The 22,317-nt window shown below is 38.8% G+C and overlaps 1 protein-coding gene across 1 annotated transcript in view; it reads right to left on the reverse strand.

Annotated features, from left to right (window-relative positions):
* Positions 1–12,491, reverse strand: part of LOC150077014 (suppressor of cytokine signaling 5-like) — a 28,840-nt gene extending 16,349 nt beyond the window's left edge. The window contains exon 1 of the mRNA XM_090386013.1: positions 12,360–12,491. The gene's annotated coding sequence lies outside the window, so the exon portion shown is untranslated. The remainder of the gene's footprint in view (positions 1–12,359) is intronic.
* Between the last annotated feature and the right edge of the window lie 9,826 nt (positions 12,492–22,317).

Genomic DNA, 22,317 nt, shown 5'->3' on the forward strand with positions numbered 1-22,317 from the left:
CCAAGCCCGAGGCGGGATTCAAACCCACAATTCAAACAGGTGGGCACTTTACCCACCTAGCTAGCCCGGTCGGCCATATAAGCCACAATCAGTCAAATGATAGTGCAGTATAACAGACATATGTTGTTGTTTGGTTTTTTTTTTTTTTTAGGAGCATTAGCAACCAAGGCCATGTTGCTCCAGGATATGCAGTGGTCATTCCCTGACCTTTCTGCATCTTCCGTATTTGGTGGTGACGGGCTCAAACCCCAGTCTAATCAAGAAGCATATGATATGCACTACTGCTCCTTCCCACCTGGCTACGGAGGCGCCCACAGACACAGACATATGCAAAGACACGTAATGGAATGATGCATTGGACCAACATGGATGAGGCATAGCAACAGGTTCTGCTCTTCCCAGTTAAAAACATACTACTAAAGTAAGGTGAAATTTGGAAGGATTGTCCCACATTTTCAATATGCCATCTTTGCAAATTTTTCCAAATTTTGCCTTGCTTTTTCTAAAATTCTTATTTATATCCCCAGTTTTGATTTCTTATATCTTCGTAATACTAGCAACAAAGGGAGAAATAATTTATACTCTAAGATGCCATAGAAGGTCAGAGGATTTCACAAGAAAGGGAAAATACAAGAACATCATATTTTGTAGTTGCATGAACTTAAACCATAGTTATTACTCAAGCATGTTTATTTCTATACCCTTGAGCTTGATTAAAAATGTATAATTAGCAACATTATCACTAGACTTCAGATTATATGCAACTGCATATTGTGGCCATTGTAGTCGTTAATGCATATAACATATATTATTATTAGCTGTATGGTGCAAGGAAGCCTGTGGCTTATGCTGCACCAGCCAAAAAAAAACTACTCTCTGCTGGCAGCACTTCCTGTTGAGGAAGTGCTGCCAGCAGAGAGTAGGTAATAGGAGCAAGTTTAAAGGAGAAAGGAAAAATAAGCACTTCAAGAGTTATTTGGTTTTTTTTTTTTTAGGAGCATTAGCAACTAAGGCCATATTGCTCCGGTGATATGCAGTGGTCATTCCCTGACCTTTCCGCATCCTCCGTATTTGGTGGTGATGGGCTCGAACCCCGGTCTAATCAAGAAGCGTGTGCTACTTACTGCTGCTCCTTCCCACCTGGATACGGAGGCGCCTACACTTCAAGAGTAAACCATGCCATGCAGAACACAAGAGTTATAACCGCTGGACCAAATGCTACCATTTGAAGAGCTTCAAGCATGAGAAGTACTAGATATTATATGAAAATAGCGAAAACAAGATGAAAGAGACTGAGCAATTTCAGATCATAACATAAATATGCTATGATTGATATGGACAATAAAGATGCAAAAACCTCTGCTACACTATCACATCACAGAGTGGAAATCTGGTAGATGGAGAGGTTTCAAGTGGCAAAACTTTGTTCTACAGGGTGTCTCAAAAATATTGGTACAAACGTTTGAGGGAGGTAGGTAACATCTAAAGGAATGTGAATCGCATAGGAACCCATAACCGGTAATGTCACGGGAAAGTAGTAGCAGAGGCACAAGAAGCAGAAATGACACAACACAGTAATTAGTGGCAAACATTTATTTGACATAATATTAACAATGGAGTACGAGATGGATGCATTTCATCACATTACAACAGATGCTTGAAGGTTCCACCATGAGACGCGATGCATACGTGACACTGACGCAGAATGGATTGGCGGACACGGTCGAACACACCTGGAGTTTCTTTGATAGTAGCAGCAGCGCAGATGAGTCTCGCCACGAAATCCATTTCCGTCTCCACAGGCGAGTCATACACGATAGATTTGAGGGCCCCCCACAGAAAGAAATCAAGGCTTGATAAATCAGGTGAGTGTGGGGGCCAGGCAACGGGTCGACCACGGCCAATCCATCAACACCCAAAACGCCTGTTGAAATGGTCACGAACACACCTTCCATAATGGGCAGACGCCCCGTCATGTTGAAACCAAATATTGCGTCTCACATTTGCTGGAACATCGTCAAGTAACCCTGGTAGAACTTGTTCAAGAAAGATCCGATATTTAGCAGAGTTCATGCGGGATGGTAACAGGTATGGGCCGACTAAGCAGTCACCGACCATACCTGCCCACACATTTATTGCGATGTTGTGCCGCATGGGGGTGCACACCATGTGGGTTGTCGTGAACCCACACATGAGCATTGTGCTGATTGAATAAGCCTTCCCGAGTGAAATAAGCCTCATCCGTGACCAAAACATAGGCTGGAAAATTCAAGTCTTGAACACTTTCTTGGAGAAACCACTGCGCAAAAGCCACACATGCAGGATGATCTTGGGGGAGCAGTAGCTGAACCCTATGGAGATGAAAGGGGTGTAAGGAATCGTCATGCCAGACATGCTGTACACTGCAACGAGACACTCCTAAGGCAGAGGCAACGGCATGTGTGCTGGTAGTAGGATTATTCTGGACGGCAATCAACACACTTTCTTCCATGGCTGGAGTTCGCGTCGAACGTGGTCTGCCCGCACTACTCCTGTTATCTCTAAATGACCCATAATCGCACAAATTTTGATGCACACGCGCAAACAAACGGTGGTCCAGTACATGCTGTCTGGGAAGCGTTCTCCGTAAATTCATTGAGTGGCTCGTCCATTGCCCTCTGCTAATCCATACACTAGGTGCATGTCTGCCAGCTCACAGTTCGTATATCAATGCATGCTCTTCGTGCGGCGACTACTGCTTGAATGAGTAAACCAGAAATTTTCCCTCTCGCGAACTGATGAACAGCGCCGTGTACCGACTTACGGTGATGTTTCCGGTTATGGGTTCCTATGTGATTCACATTCCTTTAGATGTTACCAACCTCCTCTAAACGTTTGTACCAATATTTTTGAGACACCCTGTAGAGTTGTGGAAGAGCAGTGGTGATGCATCGACAATGACGGACAAAAGGGGACACTGACTAGTGTTGCACAGCAGGCAGAGATAAAAAAACAATCGGTAATGCTGTGGGAAAAGGGTCCCAGAAAGAGAGGATAATGTGTGAATTGAGAAAATAGTGCAAGCAAATGAAAGAAAAAGAAAACACATAAATACCCCACAGTTTTAACGATATTTTGCTATTCGTTCTCATGCTATTGACTACATCAGATGAAATGTTTTTGTTAAACATGCCAAAAATCAAATCTGTTACAAAACTTGGTATGGAATCCTGAATTGCCAATTACAAAAAAGATTTTATTATGGATAGCATTGTGTTCTGTGTTGTTAGCAAAAAGAGCATTCCATGCAAGGAAAAATTCTAGATCAACCATGTGAAAACATTAGCATTAGCAGAGGCATATGATAAGAAAGCAAGCTTATACAGCATCAGCCAAAAAAAAAAAAAAAAAAAAGAAAGAAACCTCCCATTTCACCCATCCATTCACTCCAAATGTTTGTTTAGTTCTGCCTTAAATTTATTTAAGGCTGTCAACTTCTACAACAGGTGGAGTTTGTTCCAACAATCAAACACCTGCTGGCTAAAGGCAAATTTTCTGCACATCTATTTTACAAATGTCTTTCCTCAATTTGAATATGTCTCCTCAGGTGATTAATCTAAGCAAGCGGAAGAATCCCATCAGAATTTAGCATGTTCAACCCATTCAAGGCCTTGTACATCTCAATCAGATCACCTCACAGGTGTCCTAAGCTTTTCTTGGTAAGAGAACCCCTTCATTCACCTCATCAATCTTGTTGCCCTTCACTGTACATGCTCAAGCAACTCTACATCTTTCCTAAAATTTTAAGGCTCAGCTGGACAGGTATTTCAAGCGAACGGAGGGGTGAAGTGGAAGGGTTTTTTTTTTTTTTCTGGCTGATGCTGCATAAGCTTGCTTTCTTGCATCATATGCCTCTACTAATGCTAATGCTAAAATGATGGCTCCAGATCTGTACGCAGTACTCAAGGCATGGCCTGACCATTGCCTTATACAAAGGGATAATCACCTTTTCTCTACTAGCAAAATTCCTGTATATCATTGACAGGACACCATGAGCTACTCTTGCAGCCTGTCTGCACTGCTCAGAAAACTTCATATCTGACTGCACAATTACCCCCAGGTCTTTTTCATTCTCCACTACCCTGAGTGTAGTACCACACAGTGGATATGTTACTCTGGAGTTACTGCTACTCAAATACAGCACTTTACATTTGTCAATGCTAAACTTCAGTTGCCACCTCTCAGCCCATCTGCTCAATTTTTCTAGTTCCTGTTGTAGTAGTATACTTTTATTAGTGTCATTAACAACCCTGCCAACCTTCATATCGCCTGCAAACTTGGACATTAAGCCCTTCATCAATATCATTAATAAATACAGAAACAACAATGGGCCCGACGTCAAACCCTCAGGGACTCTATTAACAATAGTCCACGAAGAGCAGTGTCCATTGATTACCACTCTGTCTTCTCCCACTCAACCATCCCTTTATCCAAAGCAGAAATTTGCCCTTAATGCCACACTGCTCCAATTTGTACAGTAGTTTTCCGTGTGCAACAGCATCAAAAGCTTTTCTAAAATCCACTATGATATCATATGATATCAAAATTATTTTTTTGCATCCAGTTCCTTTATGACCACATCATAGTATCCAATCAAATTTGTCAGACAAGACTTCCACTTAACAAACCCATGCTGTGTCTGAACTAACTGCAGTCTTGTCTAGATGATCCTGCAGTGCTTCTTTAACCAGTGTGCCTCCACTGCAGTCACTTTTAACCAAGTCATGTACTTCAAAAGAAGAGAAAAGTGATTTTCAAAGGATTTGTCTTGCTCTGGTAAGCAGCAATATCCCTTTCAATAAGTTAAACAATTGAGTCTTCAAGCAATTTTTGAAAAAATATTCCAGATGAATCTACCGTGAGAGAGAATTACATTAACGCTATTTATGCAACATTATTCATGAAATTTGTCAAGATATTGGAGAAAACTACATTTGGATGTCTGTTGATGAAACTGCAGATATTTGTGGCCACTACCATTACACATTTTACATGTGGAAAATTATATTCAGAACCATTGTGAATGTATTTACTTGCATGTAAGGCCCTCAAAAAAGTGAATTACTCTACAATAGCAAGATTTTGAAATGATTATGGCCAGAATCAACCCATAGTGAAAGCATCTGCATTTCTGTTAGTGGCACTGCTCCGTATATGGTAAAAGCTGCTTCTGCATTATAAGTTTTCTATCCAAATGCGATCCATTACTTGCTTAGCCCAGTGGCACGCAAACTTATTTCACTGGCCTGTATTAAATATAAAATTAATGCAACCCCTCAATGTAAATCCCGAGGTAGGATGACCAGATTTTTTTAGAAGAAAAATGGCATTTTATAAATTATGTAGTAGAAAATTTTATTCGAGTACTGAGAAAGGAATAAAAAAATTGTTTCCTTTTTTAATTTACACATTAAAATAATTGTTTAATATTTTAATTGAATACAGCAAAAACAACAAATCAAATTCTTATTCTTCAATTAAGATTACAAAACAATAAAAAATGAACAATTACAAAACAAAACAATAAGAAGGACAAGCCTGGATAACCGATAATATTTGGTCCATATCTTGTGCAATGTTTTAAATTTCTAATCTCATGGCATCTTCTGGATCACATCTGGAATGCTGTTTTATCATTATAGCTATTAATTTTGAGAAACCAATTCTCACATAAATATGTAGACCCAAAGGGTAGCAATGTTTGTATCACCAATTTCGATAATTCTGTATACTCGTCTCGAAAAGAATGCCAAAAATTTTCCCAAGTAGTCTTGAAAACAGCACGTAATGCTTCATCAGATGACAGGTAGATGAGATCTTCCTTTTGCTGAATGGTAATTCAGCAAATAAAATAAATAATTTTGGGACATGAAGAAATATCAAAAGCAAAGGGATTGCGAATCCAATACAACTTTTTTTTCTGGAGATACATTAAATCATTTGGAAAAATTCTTAATTAGCATTGTTAGTTGGGTCGCAATGATATCCCTAAATTGTAAAATGTCAATATTATAACAAAATTAGAAAAGCATGGGAACATTTCAATTTCAGTATTATTACACTAAAATTCAGTTTTCCAAAGATTAAGCTTCCCTCTGAAAGTTTCTATTTTATCACTGAGTATTAATATATTTGATCCCTGTTCTTGAAGATTTAAATCATTAGGTTTTTCAAATATATCAGCAAGAGAACTAAGTTTTCCAGGCCATTTTTGATTTGTAAACAATTGAGCAAGGTTCCGATTTTTATCCAATAGATAAAAACAAAACTTGATGTTTAAGGTCAAAAAGATGTTGCAACACTTTACCACTGGACAACCACCCCACTTTCGTATCTAAAGGAAGCGTTTCATCCAATTTCATTACAAAGCATTGTGGAAAGTCTGCTATTTAAGCTTCTACTGTTTAATAAAGTTGATCATCCTTATCGCATCTTTCAAAACTTTGTGCAAATCACTTTGCATTTCATTTGCTACTAATGCTTCCCTATGTACTGTATAATGCAATGATTCAAAACTATATTTGGAGCAATTTCCTTTACTTTGCCTTTCAAACCTTTATTTTATCCTGTTAATTCAGCCACACCATCAGTACAAATCGCAAAGCAGTTGTTCCACTTTAGACTATTTGTTTGAAAGAAAATGTTTATAACATCAAAAATCTCTCCCGTCATTCTTCCTTCCTTCCAAAGCTTTGCAAAATAAAAATTCTCCAAAACATCTCCCTGTAACAGTATCTGACATATGCAATAAGTTGAGCAAGGTTTTAAATATCTGTGAATTCATCTAACTGTATTGAAAAAATTGGACTTTCTCTCAATCGATTTAATAAACTGAATTTTATGTTATTCACGATAACTGTGTCTCTGGATAGAAGAATGGTATTTAAATCGTTACTGTACTTTTCTCCGTGCATAATTGAAATCATTTTTATTGCAGCAGGGAGAACAGCAATAGTATGTGATTTCAATTTTTTTTCCTATTAAATATGAAACTTCCAACGACGCTCTAAAAGCTTTACAAGGAACTGCAGTGTTTCTTCATGAAAGATTTCGGACTTTGTATGGCATCATCGTGTCTTTTGAACTAGGATTCAGTTTTTTTCATTATCTCTGGATGTTTCGTATGCAAGTGTCTTTTTAATTTAATAGGTTTCATGCTTTCATTAGCCAATTTTTCGTAACATGTTATGCACGCAGGACTTTGCTCATCATCAACAACACTAAGTAAAGTAAAGGTGTACTTCATAAATTCTTCTTGATATTTTCTATTCATTTTCATTTGGAATATGACGGCTCTCTACCAGAAATTGGTGGTAGCTGTAGGAATCACGTTGAAAAGTTGACTACACTTGAAATAACGTTAGTGTCCAAAATTTCACATGATACATTTCTTACCCTTTCAGTTTCTGATATATCTGTAGCAACATTATTGTCGTCACTCCTCGATCGTTTTGTTCTGATTACCCAATTGTCCATGGTAAAATATATAAAAATGTGTACTTTTTTTGTTTTCTTAAAAACAACGTAGCAGAAGAATGAAAAACACATCCAAGTTGATGTGAAAGCACTGAATTACAAAGCAGCGTGCATGCAGCATACTTGCTATTTACTGCCACTGCATATTCTCTCCTCTGGTCTTTAAGCAATTTCAGAAATTTTTGCTGTAGGAAGCACAAATTAAGAGCTAGAGGAATTACAGTTCAGTAATTGAGTAGTACTGAGAAGTATTAATACATACTGAGAAGTCACACTAGTCAGCTGCTTTCTGTGTGTCCATAGCCAGTGAGCAAATTAAGCCATATTATCCAAAAGTCCAATAAGAAAGCTGCCTGCATCACACGTGAAACCACCCTAAAAAATAAAGACTGGCAATAGGCCTCCGTAGCCGAGTGGTCAGAAGCGGGAGTGCAGTGGTACACGCTCTTTGAATAGACCGGGGTTCAAGCCCCTGACTGCTAAATACGGTCGATCTGCCAATCCGCACTGGACCAGCGTGGCAGATTATGGTCCATTTCCCTCAGCATGAATTGTTGAGGAGGCTTCCATCCTGCAGTGGGTTGATAATGGCTGCAATTTATTTATTTTTTTTTTAATAGGGTTCATTCGTATCCGTATCTCAGACTTCGTTCGAGTAGTAAGGTCTCTACACTTACAGTATTGAAAAAGTAATTTTAACAACAGGTTTTTTTTGTCTTTCGTGTACACAAAAACTAATTTTATTTAAAAATTGCCATGACCCCTTTAATTTATCCCACGACCCCCACAGGGGTCACGTCCCATACTTTGCACACCACTGGCTTAGTCATGGCTTACATAGGCTGGCAGAAGCAATTTGGGAGAATTTTATTGAAATTAACAAACATTTCTTGTATAAAAAAAGTTTTGTCAAAAGTGCCTTCAAAAATAGCCACTTACAGAAATATGCTATCCACTCTTCCTCTCCCAACTGGTCCTGTTTTTACAAGTGGGGAACATGGTTACTAGCAGCATTGTTTTTAGGCTAAAAATTTTGATTTATGTATAAAAAAAAAATTGTTGATTCCTTGGATTGTATGCATTCAGCAGCTATTGGTAGTGCCAAGGCAATGCTTCCTGATTGTTTGGCTAAAAAACATTTATTGTTCATCCAGACCCATTTCAGCTGGTTACCTAGTTATATAACCGAACTTGAAAAATGGAGACTTTCTTTGAGCAGCACAACTGGATAGATGGAAAATGTTAAATTGCCAATTTCAGCTGTGACTGAAAGCATAGGAGAAGCAATAAAAAGAAACTACAATACTGTTTTAGAAAAGAACTCAGGATTTCACACTTTAAGGAAAATATATGAATTCATAAATGGGAAAGGAAATGAACTTCCATTTCAAGTAGAGGCGTATAAACGGAAAATTTATTTATTTATCCTAGCTGTCAAGAATGCATGCATACATTTCTCTTGCAAAAATGATTTTATTGCAAAACTGTATGCATTCCAAATGATTTATTCTACATGCTCAATCAGTGGTAACTGATTGAGCATGTGGAATAAAATAACTAAAATAACTAAAATTTGAAACATTAATGAGTGCTATCAATAAATTTCGTCAAGGCAATAAACAAACATGTTTTTACATCAAAGTTCTCTAGGCAACTCCAGTCCCACCCCCCTCCCAAGTATGTTAAAGATGGAAATGTTCTTGAAAGACACTAATGATTGGGGAAGGCTGTCCACACATTTGTAAAGTTGTACTGTTTTTAAGATTTGCTGGGTAATTTTATCCCTGCTCATGTGTTTCCAAGTTAATCATTCCACTAAAAACATTTCAGAAGTAAGGAACAAAATCCACAAAGATCTTATTTCATGCATACTGAAAATATAAATTTATCTTTTCAGTCTACATCTTTGATCAGCATCATTGATACAGTACTTCGACCAGCCTTACATAAAAATAGAATAAACTGTTGAAGAAAAACAAGGTGCAGTATCCACAGATGAAAATTATGGGTGATAGTACTAGAAGCATATGATGCAAGAGCGCAAGCTTATACAGCATCGGCCAAAAAAAAAAAAATTCCCATTTCACCCATCTATTCACTCCAAATGTTTGTCCACTTCTTCCTTGAATTTATTTAAGCTATCAACTTGCATAACAACAGATGGAAGTTTGTTCCAATCAACTACACGTTGGCTAAAGGCAAATTTCTACACATCTATTTGACAACTGTCTTTCCTCAATTTCAGTTTATGCCCCTGCAGGTTTGTAATCTGTTTGTTGTTATTTGGTTTTTAGAAGCATTAGCAACTAAGGCCATATTGCTCCGGGAATATGCGGTGGTCATTCCCTGACCTTTCCACATCCTCCTTATTTGGTGGTGACGGGCTCGAACCCCAGTCTAATCAAGAAGCGTGTGCTACGCGCTGCTGCTCCTTCCCACCTGGCTATGGAGGCGCCCATGGTTTGTAATCTGAGCAAGAGGAAGAATCCCATCAGCATTGAGCCTGCTCAATCCATTCAAGGCCTTATACACCTCAATCAGATCACCTCGCACATGCCTAGTCTCCAGATGCTGCAATTCGCAGCCTTTCTTCATAAGAGCACCCCTTTGTTCCACTCACCAGTCTTGTTGCCCTTCTCTGTACTCGTTCTAAAATGTACAATTCCTAAAATGGGACTTCCAGACCTGTACACAGTATGCAAGGTGTGGCCTTATACAAGGGGATAATCACCTCCTTATCCCTGCTAGAAAAATTCCTGTAAATCATTGACAAGAACCCATGACCTGCTCTGGAGCCTGTCTGCACTGCTCAGAAAACTTCATATCTGACTGTACAATTATCCCCAAAGCTCTTTCATTCTCCACTTCCCTGAGTGTAACACCACATAGTTGGCACATTTCTCTGGGGTTACTGCTACCCATATGCATTTTCAAATGTTAAACTTCAGTTGCCACTTCTCAGCCCATCTGCCCAACTTTTCCACATCCTGTTGCAGTAGCTTACCATCATTACTGTTATTAACAACCCTGCCAACGTTTGTACCATCTGCAAACTTCGACATTAAGCTTGATATACCTTCATCAATATCATTGATAAATATACACAAAACAATAACTGGCCCAACACCGAACCCTGGGGGAAACCACTAATAACATTAGTCCACGAATACCACTCTGTCTTCTCCCACTCAACCATCCTTTTATCCATTGTAGCAACTTGCCCTTAATGCCATATTGCTCCAATTTGTATAGTAATCTTCCATGTGCAACAGTATCAAAAGCTTTCACGAAATCCAATTATATGATATCAAAATTTTTTGCATCTAGTTCCTTTATGATCACGTCATAGTATCCAATCAAATTGGTCAGACAAGACTTCCCCCTTAACAAACCCATGCTGTATTTCAATTCAAGCACATCAAATGAACATTAAAATAATAATAATACAAGTTTCTCAACAGACAGGTACTGTACAGTATTAATCAAAATTAACATTAGATTGCTCAGATGACAATAAAATTTTGATTATTGGAAATACACAACATTATATACAGAAAATACAGGATATCTTTGAAATACATAGGAAATTAGTATTAGTAGTGGCCAATAATGATGCAAGAAAAACAAGTTTATGCAGCATATAAATAAAAAAAAACAATACTTTGCATTTCTAGGTGTATGGAAAGCAAATTTCCATACACCTAGCCTGCAACCATCCTTACTTAGTTTTAATTTATTTCCCCTCATATGTGTTGTCTAAGCAGGAGGAAGGGTGCTATCAGCATTTAGCTTACTCAATCCATTCAGAGTTATAAGTCTTCTTGAAATGTCTAGCACATACCTCAATTCGCAGAACTGAAGCCTTTCTTGGTACGAAATACAGGCCATCAGCTGATTATGGGTAAACTTTGTCACGGTGTTGCAGGCATGGTCAAATTTGGGACGGATTCATGCAAAAGAAGTGTGGGCTTTTTACACTTTCATTTTTGGCTAGTGAAAAAAACAGGTTAGGTTAGTTTACGCCAGTAATTCAGGTCGGATTCAAGCAAAAGAAGCCACTTCCTCCAGAGGTGTACCCATAATCTGGAGTATAACCAGGACATCTTTCAATTATATAGGAAATATGGGGGGGGGGTTAAACGCTGATAAGAACTATAACCTGTTGTTTATAAACACTGCATATAAACAGGTTATAGTTCTCGAAACATTTATATGGAAAAAACACATTTATATGGAAATTTTTATATCAATTTCAATAATTTATATTAAGTTTGAGTAATAAAGGCAACTGAATTTAATATACATTTAAATGTGGCGCAAACGGACTAGAGCTGAAACCACTGGCCCAAAATTAAGTCAGCATTCGATCGCTGAAAAACCAAACACTACAGCATATACATTAGAGAATATAAAAACGCGTGGCCCTATACCGGGAAAGGATTTCTAACAACATATTAAGTCACACGGTAATAACTTTTCTTACCTTACAATTCAATTTGGAGCCAAACAGATTCCCAATAGAATATTCTGACTTTGTAGGGCAAAAACGAAAAAAACTAAATAGTGAGACTAAAATGTATGTTCTTAATTGTCAGTTACAAAAACACATAACGCCACTTTGAAATAATGAAAGCAATCACTGGAAAGAAACCGTTTACATTATCACAGTACTTTGTAAATGAAACTACCTAGACTTAATTTCTGATCATTAAATATGTTTGTATCGAAAATATTCTAATACACAAATAAAGAGTTATTTTAGGCCTAACTAGGCAATCTGTACGACAAAGTTCCAGACTCTCAATATGCTATCAGTATAATGAAAACAGAATCCAAATCATTACCTTCAAAGTAACCTGTTAGGTAGACTTAAAAATACCATAGATATGATAAAATGTTAACAGATGGAAAACCTGTAACCTAATATCAACTTATACGTATAACTTCCCGTACGCCATCTTATCTACACATTTAACAACAACTCCATTTTGGAAAACCGGAAGCAAACTCCACTAGCTTTCGACCCCTCACACAATAATTTTGTTTTTAAAAATACGTAATGTAATACCAATGCATTGGATCTCACTTTTTCTCTCCCGCCCTGTGCAGAATATAAACATTTTTAATTTTTTTAAAAATTTACCTATTATATATTTTTTTAATTTTGAAAGAAAACTATTTTTCACAGCTTCCTATTTACAGGAAGCGTTTCTGTATGGCTATAGCTTTCAAATAGGACATGACACCCAAGGATGTCTCGATGGATTTTGGTGAAGGTCTGGAAACGTGTCATAATACACTGACTAAAAAAAAAATAAAAAAAGTAATGTATAGATGACAAGAGTACAATAGTTTGTAAACTAATTGAAAGAAATAAGCGATATTTGGCGTGAACTGCATTATGTTATGGGGAGACAATACAGTATGTGGCTTATGGTGTATCATACCCTTTTGACAATATGCAAATTAACTCGTTCGTACCTAAAAGTGAACATCAAGCAGAGGATGGTACAAACCATAATGAACGTATAATTGCCGCTCCCGGCAACCAGACAATGTTTGTAATTGGTTCTCATAATATCAATGAGGTTGTTCAAGACAACTAGTTGGTCCTGGGGATACTAAAAGCTCATCCAAATGAGCAATTCTTCAGGGCATTCCATAGATACTCATTGAAATTCAAGCCAGGAAACGCATTCACTAAATATCTTCTTATAAGCTATAGAGAGAAGATATTCCTTATTACGCTCGAGGGAGCGCACTATCGCCTAATGGAAGGAATTAGAGCCTCTGTTCATCAGCCTAGTCTGATATATAGTTCAATGAATTATTCCCAATACCCTAAAGTTTCTCCAGTTCCTCTCTTGAACATGGACAGCTCCATATATGCATTGCTTGCTGTTCTGTTCTATCGATCAATCTCCTTCATAGCGGTACCACGTCATTTAATAATTATGAGTCTCTCTTTCTCTTTCCAGATGAACTTTGGCTTTGTTAGGGCACATGGCTTGTGCAAAAATTAACTGACAGGTCTTAACACAATGAATTTAATTTAGAGGCAGGGTTCAAAAACAAGGCTATATGGCATTTTGTCACCAATACCACCCTGATTGTTGTGCCACTGAATGTAGAATTTTCATTAAACATGCTGTCTCTTGATATTAGGGTGGTCACTTTTTAAAATATAAAAAACGGAACACATAAATGAAACTGCGCAGTACGTATTCGCATTACATTTTACGATTTTTTTTAATTTATTATTTTGCCTGAAACGTTATTATATGGAAAATTCTGGGTTAGATTATATTTGGGCATATACATGATCACCCTGTTATATTAGGGTGGTCACATTTTAAAATATAAAAAACGGAACACACATGAAACTGCGCAGTACATATTCGCATTACATTTTACGATATTTTTATTTATTTTTTTGCCTGAAACGTTATGATATGGAAAATTCTCGGTCCGAATCCTGAGATAGGCCTTTTCAAACTGTATGTGAGTCACCCGGTCTCAGTCGATGATACTGTGGGTTTCTCACCTGGGATACCCAAGTTTTTTTCGTCCATCGCAACAGGATGTCCCACCACAGAACACACATATGGGCATAACATATGTTTAGATGAATTTGTTTCTTTGGGTAACCTTAATTTGAAATAGGGAAATACATTTTACATATTATAGCATTAGCAGTGGCAAGTCATACAAGAAATCAAACTTTTATGCATGAGCCGAAAAACCTCATTTCACCTATTTATTCCCGCCAATATTTTATATATGTCTTCCTTGAATTTATTTAAGCTCTTAACTTCCACAACAGATGTAAGTTTGTTCCAGCAATCAACCACCCACTGGCTAAAGGCAAACTTTCGCATATCTATTCTGCAAACCTCCTTCCTCAATTTGAATCTGTGCACCCCAGTGTGTGAGTACACAAATAGCACCAACAAGAGGAAGAATTCCATCAGCAATGAGCTTGCTCAATAGATTCAAAGCTTTAAACACCTCAACCAGATCATCTCGCAGGTGCCTAGTCTCCGGACGCTGCAATTTGCACACCCGAAGCCTTCCTTGATAAGATCACATCTTGTTGCCCTAACCAATCTCGTTGCCCTTCTCTGTACTCGTTCCAGCAGCTCCACATCGCCTAAAATGAAGCCTCCAGACCTGTGTGCAGTACTCAAGATGTGGCCTCGCCATTGCCTTATACAATGGGATAATCATCTCTTATTCCTGCTAGCAAAATTCCTGTATATCATTGACAAGACACCATGAGCTTTTCACTGCTCAGAAAACTTCGTATCTGACTGCACAATTATCCCCAAGGTCTTATTCATTTTGCATTACCCTAAGTGTAGTACCACACAGTTGGTATGCTATTCTGTGGTTACTGCTACCCATATGCAGTACTTTGTATTTATCAATGTTAAACTTCAATTGCCATTTCTCAGTCCATCTGCCTGGATAAGGTTATTATGTCGAAATCAGCTCTACTAAAGAAATAGTATTGCTAACAGCAGAAAATGTCAGTAAATTATTATTAAAAAAGTTTTCGACAAATAGCTATTTTTCCCCCACTTCGGTAAAGTATTAGAACACCTTATAGCATATAGATCATAACTGAAGTATTAGAACACCTTATAGCATATAGATCATAATATGAAGTCAACTCTTCCGTATGGAATTTGATCAAGTAGAAGATTTGCGTTGAACGAGATAAGAATCTATGATTGCGCAATCAACCCAAATTATATTTTGGTCATAAAGAAGGAACATTTGGTGCTTTGAGGTGGGACAGCATCTCCATCAGCTAAGAATTGGTAATTGCTCTCATCAGCCTTTTCTCCTTTTTTCGTGGTTCAAACTAAACACCAACTGTGACTAAATCTGTTTCCCGTTGCTGTCCTCAGGAAATGGTTCTCGGTCCCCTAGCTTGGAATTTAGTTTGTGATTATTGGTTATTGTACACTACTAATACCTCCTTAACATCAAAAATTCTCGCATATGCTGATTAGATTTTTGCTTTTGGAAATTCTTGTTCTGAATTCGAGGTGCATACCAATCAACTCTTAAAAAGACTTGCTGCTTGGACAAATTATAACAAGCTAACGGCCTCCGTGTCAAAAGCTAAAATGATGATATTTCGTGGCAAGTTCAATTATCTTAGTATCGAGCTATAAAGCGTTTAGGGCGTAAGCCTCAAGCTATGGAAAAGTCTAGACTATGTATATGTATAGTGGGAAAGCATCAATAATACATAGCCAAATCTGAATGAACAGAATATTAGCAAAGCGGCATCGTTTTAAGTTATATCTCATATTGTGAATACCTTCACAACGAGTTGCCATGATATTGCACTACTTTAAATAAGTAACGCTTCACCTGAGGAGAAGACTAACGTTACTTATTCTCAGATCTGAGAATCCGTCTGAGAATATCCATCTGGATACCCAGATGGATATTCTCAGACGGATTAGGTGGTGGTATCCATATTCTCAGAGTCTGAGAATATCAGATGGATATTCTCAGACGGATTAGGTGGTGGTATCCAGTAACGCTTCACCTGAGGAGAAGACTAACGTTACTTATTCTCAGATCTGAGAATCCGTCTGAGAATATCCATCTGGATACCCAGATGGATATTCTCAGACGGATTAGGTGGTGGTATCCATCTGAGAATAAGTAACATTAGTCTTCTCCTCAGGTGAAGCGTTACTTATTCAAAGTAGTGCAATATCATGGCAACTCGTTGTGAAGGTATTCACAATATGAGATATTAGCATTAGCATTAGTAGAGGCATTTGATGCAAGAAAGCAAGCTTATGCAGCATCAGCCAAAAAAAAAAAAAAAAAAAAAACCACTCCCACTTCACCCCTCTGTTCGTTCAAAATACCTGTCCAGCTGAGCCTTAAACTTATTTAGGCTATCAGCTTCCACGACAAGGGATGGAAGTCTGTTCCACCAACCAACCACTCGCTGGCTAAAGGCAAATTTCCGCACGTCTATCCTACATCTGTCTTTCCTCAATTTGAATTTATGCCCTCTCAGGTGATTATTCTGAGCGAGAGGAAGAATCCCATCAGCATTGAGCATGCTCAAACCATTCAATGCTTTATACACCTCTATCAGATCACCTCGCTGGTGCCTAGTCTCCAGACACTGTAATTTGCAAATCTTAAGCCTTTATTCGTAAGAGCACCCCTTTGTTCCATTCACTAATCTTGTTGCCCTTCTCTGTACTCGTTCCAGCAGCTCTACATCCTTCTTGAAATGAGGCCTCCAGGCCTGTATACAGTACTCTAGGTGTGGCCTGACCATTGCCTTATACAAGGGAATAATCACCTCCTTATCCCTGCTAGAAAAATTCCTATATATCATTGATAATACACCATGAGCTACTCTTGCAGCCCGTCTGCACTGCTCAGAGAACTTCATATCTGCCTGCACAACCACTCCCAGGTCCCTTTCATTCTCTACCACTGTCAGTGTAGTACCACAGAGTTGATACGTTGCTCTGGGGTTGCTGTTTCCCATGTGTAGTACTTTACATTTGTCAATGTTAAACTTCATTTGCCACCTCTCAGCCCATCTGCTCAACCTTTCCAGATCCTGTTGCAGCAGCATAGTGTCAGTAGTGTCCTTGACAACCCTGCCAACCTTTGTATCGTCTGCAAACTTCGACATTAAGCTTGATATACCATCATCAATATCATTTATGAATACAGAAAACAATAATGGACCCAACACTGAGCCCTGAGGGACTCCACTAATAACATTAGTCCACGACGAGCAGTGTCCATTGATTACCACTCTCTGTCTTCTCCCCCTCAGCCACCCCTTTACCCACAGCAGCAATTTGCCTCCAATGTTACACTGCTCCAATTTGTGCAGCAGTCTTCCATGTGCAACAGTATCAAAAGCCTTTCTAAGATCCAAGTATATAATAACAAAGTTATTCCCTGCATCCAGTTCCTTTGTGACTGCATCATAGTATCCAATCAAATTGATTAGGCAAGACCTCCCCTTAACAAAACCATGCTGTGTCCGAGCTATAACTGACGTCTTGTCTAAATGATCCTGCAGTGCTTCTTTAACTAGTGCCTCCATTAAGTTTCCTGGAACAGAAGTTAAACTCACAGGTCTATAATTGCTTGTGTCAGCTTTTGATCCTCCTTTGTGAATTGGGGTCACATTTGCACATCTCCAGTCTATGGGTACCTCCCCTGAGTCCAAGGAAGCTCTCATAATTATGGCTAAGGGTTTGCTTACTTCCTTTGCTGCCTCCTTTAATATAACTGGATAGATCCCATCCACCCCAGGTGCCTTTCTTGTGTTTACCTTCAACAATTTCTCCTCCACTTCACTCTCAGTTATTACAAGATTCTCTAGCATACTGCTAGAGTTGAATACACCTCTGGCTTTCCCCTCGCTAAATAACTCCTCATGTGTGAATGTCGATGCAAAATATTCATTTAGTTTGTTAGCTACCTGAGCAGGATCATCAACAGTTGACCCATCGATATCAAGTGGACCAATCTGATTCATCCCCTTCCTTCTAGAGTTTACATAAGTAAAGAACTCTTTGCTGTTTTTCTTTGCATCCCTTGCCAAAGATTTCTCGTAATCTGCCTTCGCCTGCCTAACCTCCTTTGTAACTTGGTTACAGATCAACTTGTATCTATCATAGGCTTCTGTGTCATGTGTTAATTTGTATGTATCCCATGCATGTTTTTTCTCTGCCATATGCCTCATCAGTTCATCTGACATCCATTCCAGCTTGGAATTTAGTTTGTGATTATTGGTTATTGCACACTACTAATACCTCCTTAACATCAAAAATTCTCGCATATGCTGATTAGATTTTTGCTTTCGGAAATTCTTGTTCTGAATTCGAGGTGCATACCAATCAACTCTTAAAAAGACTTGCTGCTTGGACAAATTATAACAAGCTAACGGCCTCCGTGTCAAAAGCTAAAATGATGATATTTCGTGGCAAGTTCAATTATCTTAGTATCGAGCTATAAAGCGTTTAGGGCGTAAGCCTCAAGCTATGGAAAAGTCTAGACTATGTATAAGTATAGTGGGAAAGCATCAATAATACATAGCCAAATCTGAATGAACAGAATATTAGCAAAGCGGCATCGTTTTAAGTTATATCTCATATTGTGAATACCTTCACAACGAGTTGCCATGATATTGCACTACTTTAAATAAGTAACGCTTCACCTGAGGAGAAGACTAATGTTACTTATTCTCAGATGGATACCACCACCTAATCCGTCTGAGAATATCCATCTGGGTATCCAGATGGATATTCTCAGACGGATTCTCAGATCTGAGAATAAGTAACGTTAGTCTTCTCCTCAAGTGAAGCGTTACTTATTCAAAGTAGTGCAATATCATGGCAACTCGTTGTGAAGGTATTCACAATATGAGATATAACTTAAAACGATGCCGCTTTGCTAATATTCTGTTCATTCAGTTTGTATTATTGATGCTTTCGCACTATACTTATACATAGTCTTAGTATCGAGCTTAAGTAACAAGGGAAATCTTTGCCATTGGTGTCAACTGACAAATATCATGTATTTTGTTCGATGATCATATGGCTTTTCTTCCTCATATTCAGAATCTGCTAAGCAAAGAAAAAAAAAAAAAAAAAAGATTTGAAGCCATGAATTTTAGGCTCTCAAGGAAACAATAGGGACTCAAAAATAAAATCCTTCGTCTACTGTACAATGTAGTTATATTCTTATTATAATTCATGCTGCATAGTACAGAAGGGCTTGCTTGTTAACCATCTATTTTCATCTTACAAGTATTGCAGTTCAAAAAAACATTTTTCGTGCTTTGCTTCGAACTCTTGAATCTTCTCTTGAATTGCAGGCATTGCAAAAACTATGCTTTTAGAATTCACGTTATTGTTAAAAGTATGTGTAACCAAAATAGGAAAGGAATTCCTTTCAGTTTTATCATTATGACTATTGATAAAACAGTTTGGTCTGAGAAAGGAAACAAAGTTGCTGGAATACTTAATATAAATTAGCACTTCTACAAAGAGACCTGTAACGAAGAGTTTTATGCCTTCTGTTGCAACTAATCAATCAAACCAAAACGGTTCTATCAGAGACTTACATCTTTTGTAATAAGACGTCCTGTCAGCTGTAAGAGGTGTGGCAATAAAGTTCGAGGACTGGCGCTGTTGCAGTCATATTCGATGAAGGCGACAACAACCCCAGGGGTTCACATCTGGTGAGTTTGGCACACCCAGGGTCCTGAGCTGGATATCATCATTCTTCTCATTCTTGGTGATTTCCTTCTACTTCTCTCTCTCTCTCTCTCTCTCTCAGGATAACTCAGAAATTTTTTTTTGGCTGGTGCGGCATAAGCCTCAGGCTTCCTTGCACCATATGACTAATAATAATAATAATAATAATAATAATAAACAGAAATGGTATTTTGCAATACAACCTTTCACCAACAGATGGCGGTACAGAGATTGTCCCGTTCTGTACATAGAATATTTCAGTTGTCCGATAGGCTGACAGTTTGCAGGTAACAACTGGTTTCGCTAGTAGTCCTAACGTTCCATGTCACAATCATGTAATGGAGCAACGAACGAATATCATTTTGTGCATTAAACTGGAAAAATCCGTAATGGAAAAGTATGAAATGTTAAAAACTGTTTATGTCTATTAAACTTTAAATTACACCTGTATGTTTGAATTGTACAGTATAAGCAGTTCAGAGACGGGCGTGAGGATATTCTCGATGACCCGATAAGTGAGCGTTCGTGAACCTCTCGAAATGAGGAGAGTGTTGCAAAAGTTCGGGAAATTGTGGCAAAAGATCGTCTTCACAATTAGTCAAGAGTGTCATTATGCGAGACTTCATTCAGACCTGCCAAGACAATCCTAATTTCTTTGACTGTATTGTCACTGAAGATGAGTATTGTTTCAGTACTACACAGAGATGACAAATCAAAGCATGCATTGGACTTTAAAATCATCAACAAGACCCAAAACTTTCGTTTACAGAAGTGCAGGAACAAAACGACGCTTGTCATAGTTTTTAATAAACAGGTGTGATTCATAAGGAATTTGTACCCCAAGGGAAAGAGAGTCAGTGCTGTGCTCTATGTATCCACCGATGAGCCAAAATATTGTGATCAGCGAGTCGTTATGCAAATCGAAGCAACTGTAGGTGAACTACGGCGCGTGCGCGGGTTGGGACCCGGTATAAAAAAACACCTGACACTGAGCTCCGTTAATCAGTGTTACTCTCGTTCGTCAGATGGGAAAAGCAGCGGACTTAAGCTAGTCTGACAAAGGCCAAATTGTAATGGCCAAACGACTGGGTCATTAAAATTTTTAAATTACTGTATTAGGGTTACCCGTAAATGAAATTACATTAACCCGTATTCGTGTCTGTAAATTGCGTGTGTTCTCTGGTCGATTTGCCTGTTTTGCTGGACGAAAAAACCTCAGTTTCTGAGGGAAAAAACCTTGCTATCTACGCCTGAGACCGACTAACTCAGCCACGGAGTGAAAAAAGCCCACTAAAGTTCCTCCCATCATCGACGGGATTCGAACCCGGGCCTTTTCCATCCGGTGTGGGGAGAAACGACTGGGTCAAAGTGCAAAGTGCAAAGTGTGTTAAGTGTCTAACGGCACCAGGGGTTCCCCCCATCTCCGCGTTGCTTTCATTGTGAGTGTACCAGTTCACTGGGAAGGCCAGAGATTTAAAAGTGTACGGATCATGTGAGTGTGTTGTGTTATGTACCGTTGTTCTTCTGGCCATTTAGCCGCTGGACCCCAGCTGAGGCCCAACGTTGCCCGCACTTCGCCCTGTGGAGGCAGACCAGGTAACCACTAGTTTAAATTTGCACTCTGGCAGGTCCTGCCACCTAGTTTCCTGGGATTTCAGTGGCTAGGACCTTAAAAAAAAAAAAAAAAAAAAAATTTTTTTTTTTTGCATGGGAATATTGCGCTAGAATTAGAAAAGCCAAAATGGTGGGCGAACAGCGTAATTTAGACACGGTTATTTTTGGCGTGTGGGACATTCGCTTGCATACAGATAGAGTTGGGTAGGGAGAATGAAGACTGGAGGGATAAAGACAGAAGAATGGGGTCAATAGGGGAGACGACCCCAGGTAGAATCAGTGGGGCATGCCCATACCCCACCAGAGGGAAGAGTGGGGTCGGCAAGGAGGGGAGGAGACAGGAAAGCCGTCACCTCCCCCCGCCGGGGTAAGGGAGAAGAAAGGGCCGAAGAAGGGAGCCGGCTCAGATCACTAACATGGCGTGTATGTAGCAAAGCTGTGGCTTCGTCAGGTCCATGACAGTGTACAGTCCATTAGTTGGTCAGTGTTGGGATAGGATCCCATCCACTGCTGTTCCAATAATCAGGGTGTCAGTGTGGGATGGTGTCACTAAGGGGATATAGGTCTCCTCCAGTTAAGTCCTAGTCATTGTTGTCCGTTTCAGTTGTCAGAGTTCCAGTGTCGAGTTTAGGGAAGTTGTGGTAATGCTCGTAGTCTGCTGAACAGTTCGTGCGCAAATTTCGAGAGGGCTCTATAGTACTCCTCTTCCGACAGTACAAGGTGTTCCCGATCCTTCGGGTTGAAACATATTTTTGTTATAAAGTGACATCTTATATCATCAAAGAGGGGGCATTCATGCATCAGATGTGTCCATGTCTGATTTTCACCGCAGTGGCATAGTGGTGATTCTTTTATTCCGAAGGTCGAAAGTTTGGCATTAAAGGAACCATGTCCCGTTAGAAGGAAGGTGGTGTAG

Source organism: Mastigoproctus giganteus, chromosome 12 (genome assembly GCF_048544385.1).
Source record: "Mastigoproctus giganteus isolate SK-2022 chromosome 12, ASM4854438v1, whole genome shotgun sequence".
NCBI lineage: Eukaryota > Metazoa > Arthropoda > Arachnida > Uropygi > Thelyphonidae > Mastigoproctus > Mastigoproctus giganteus.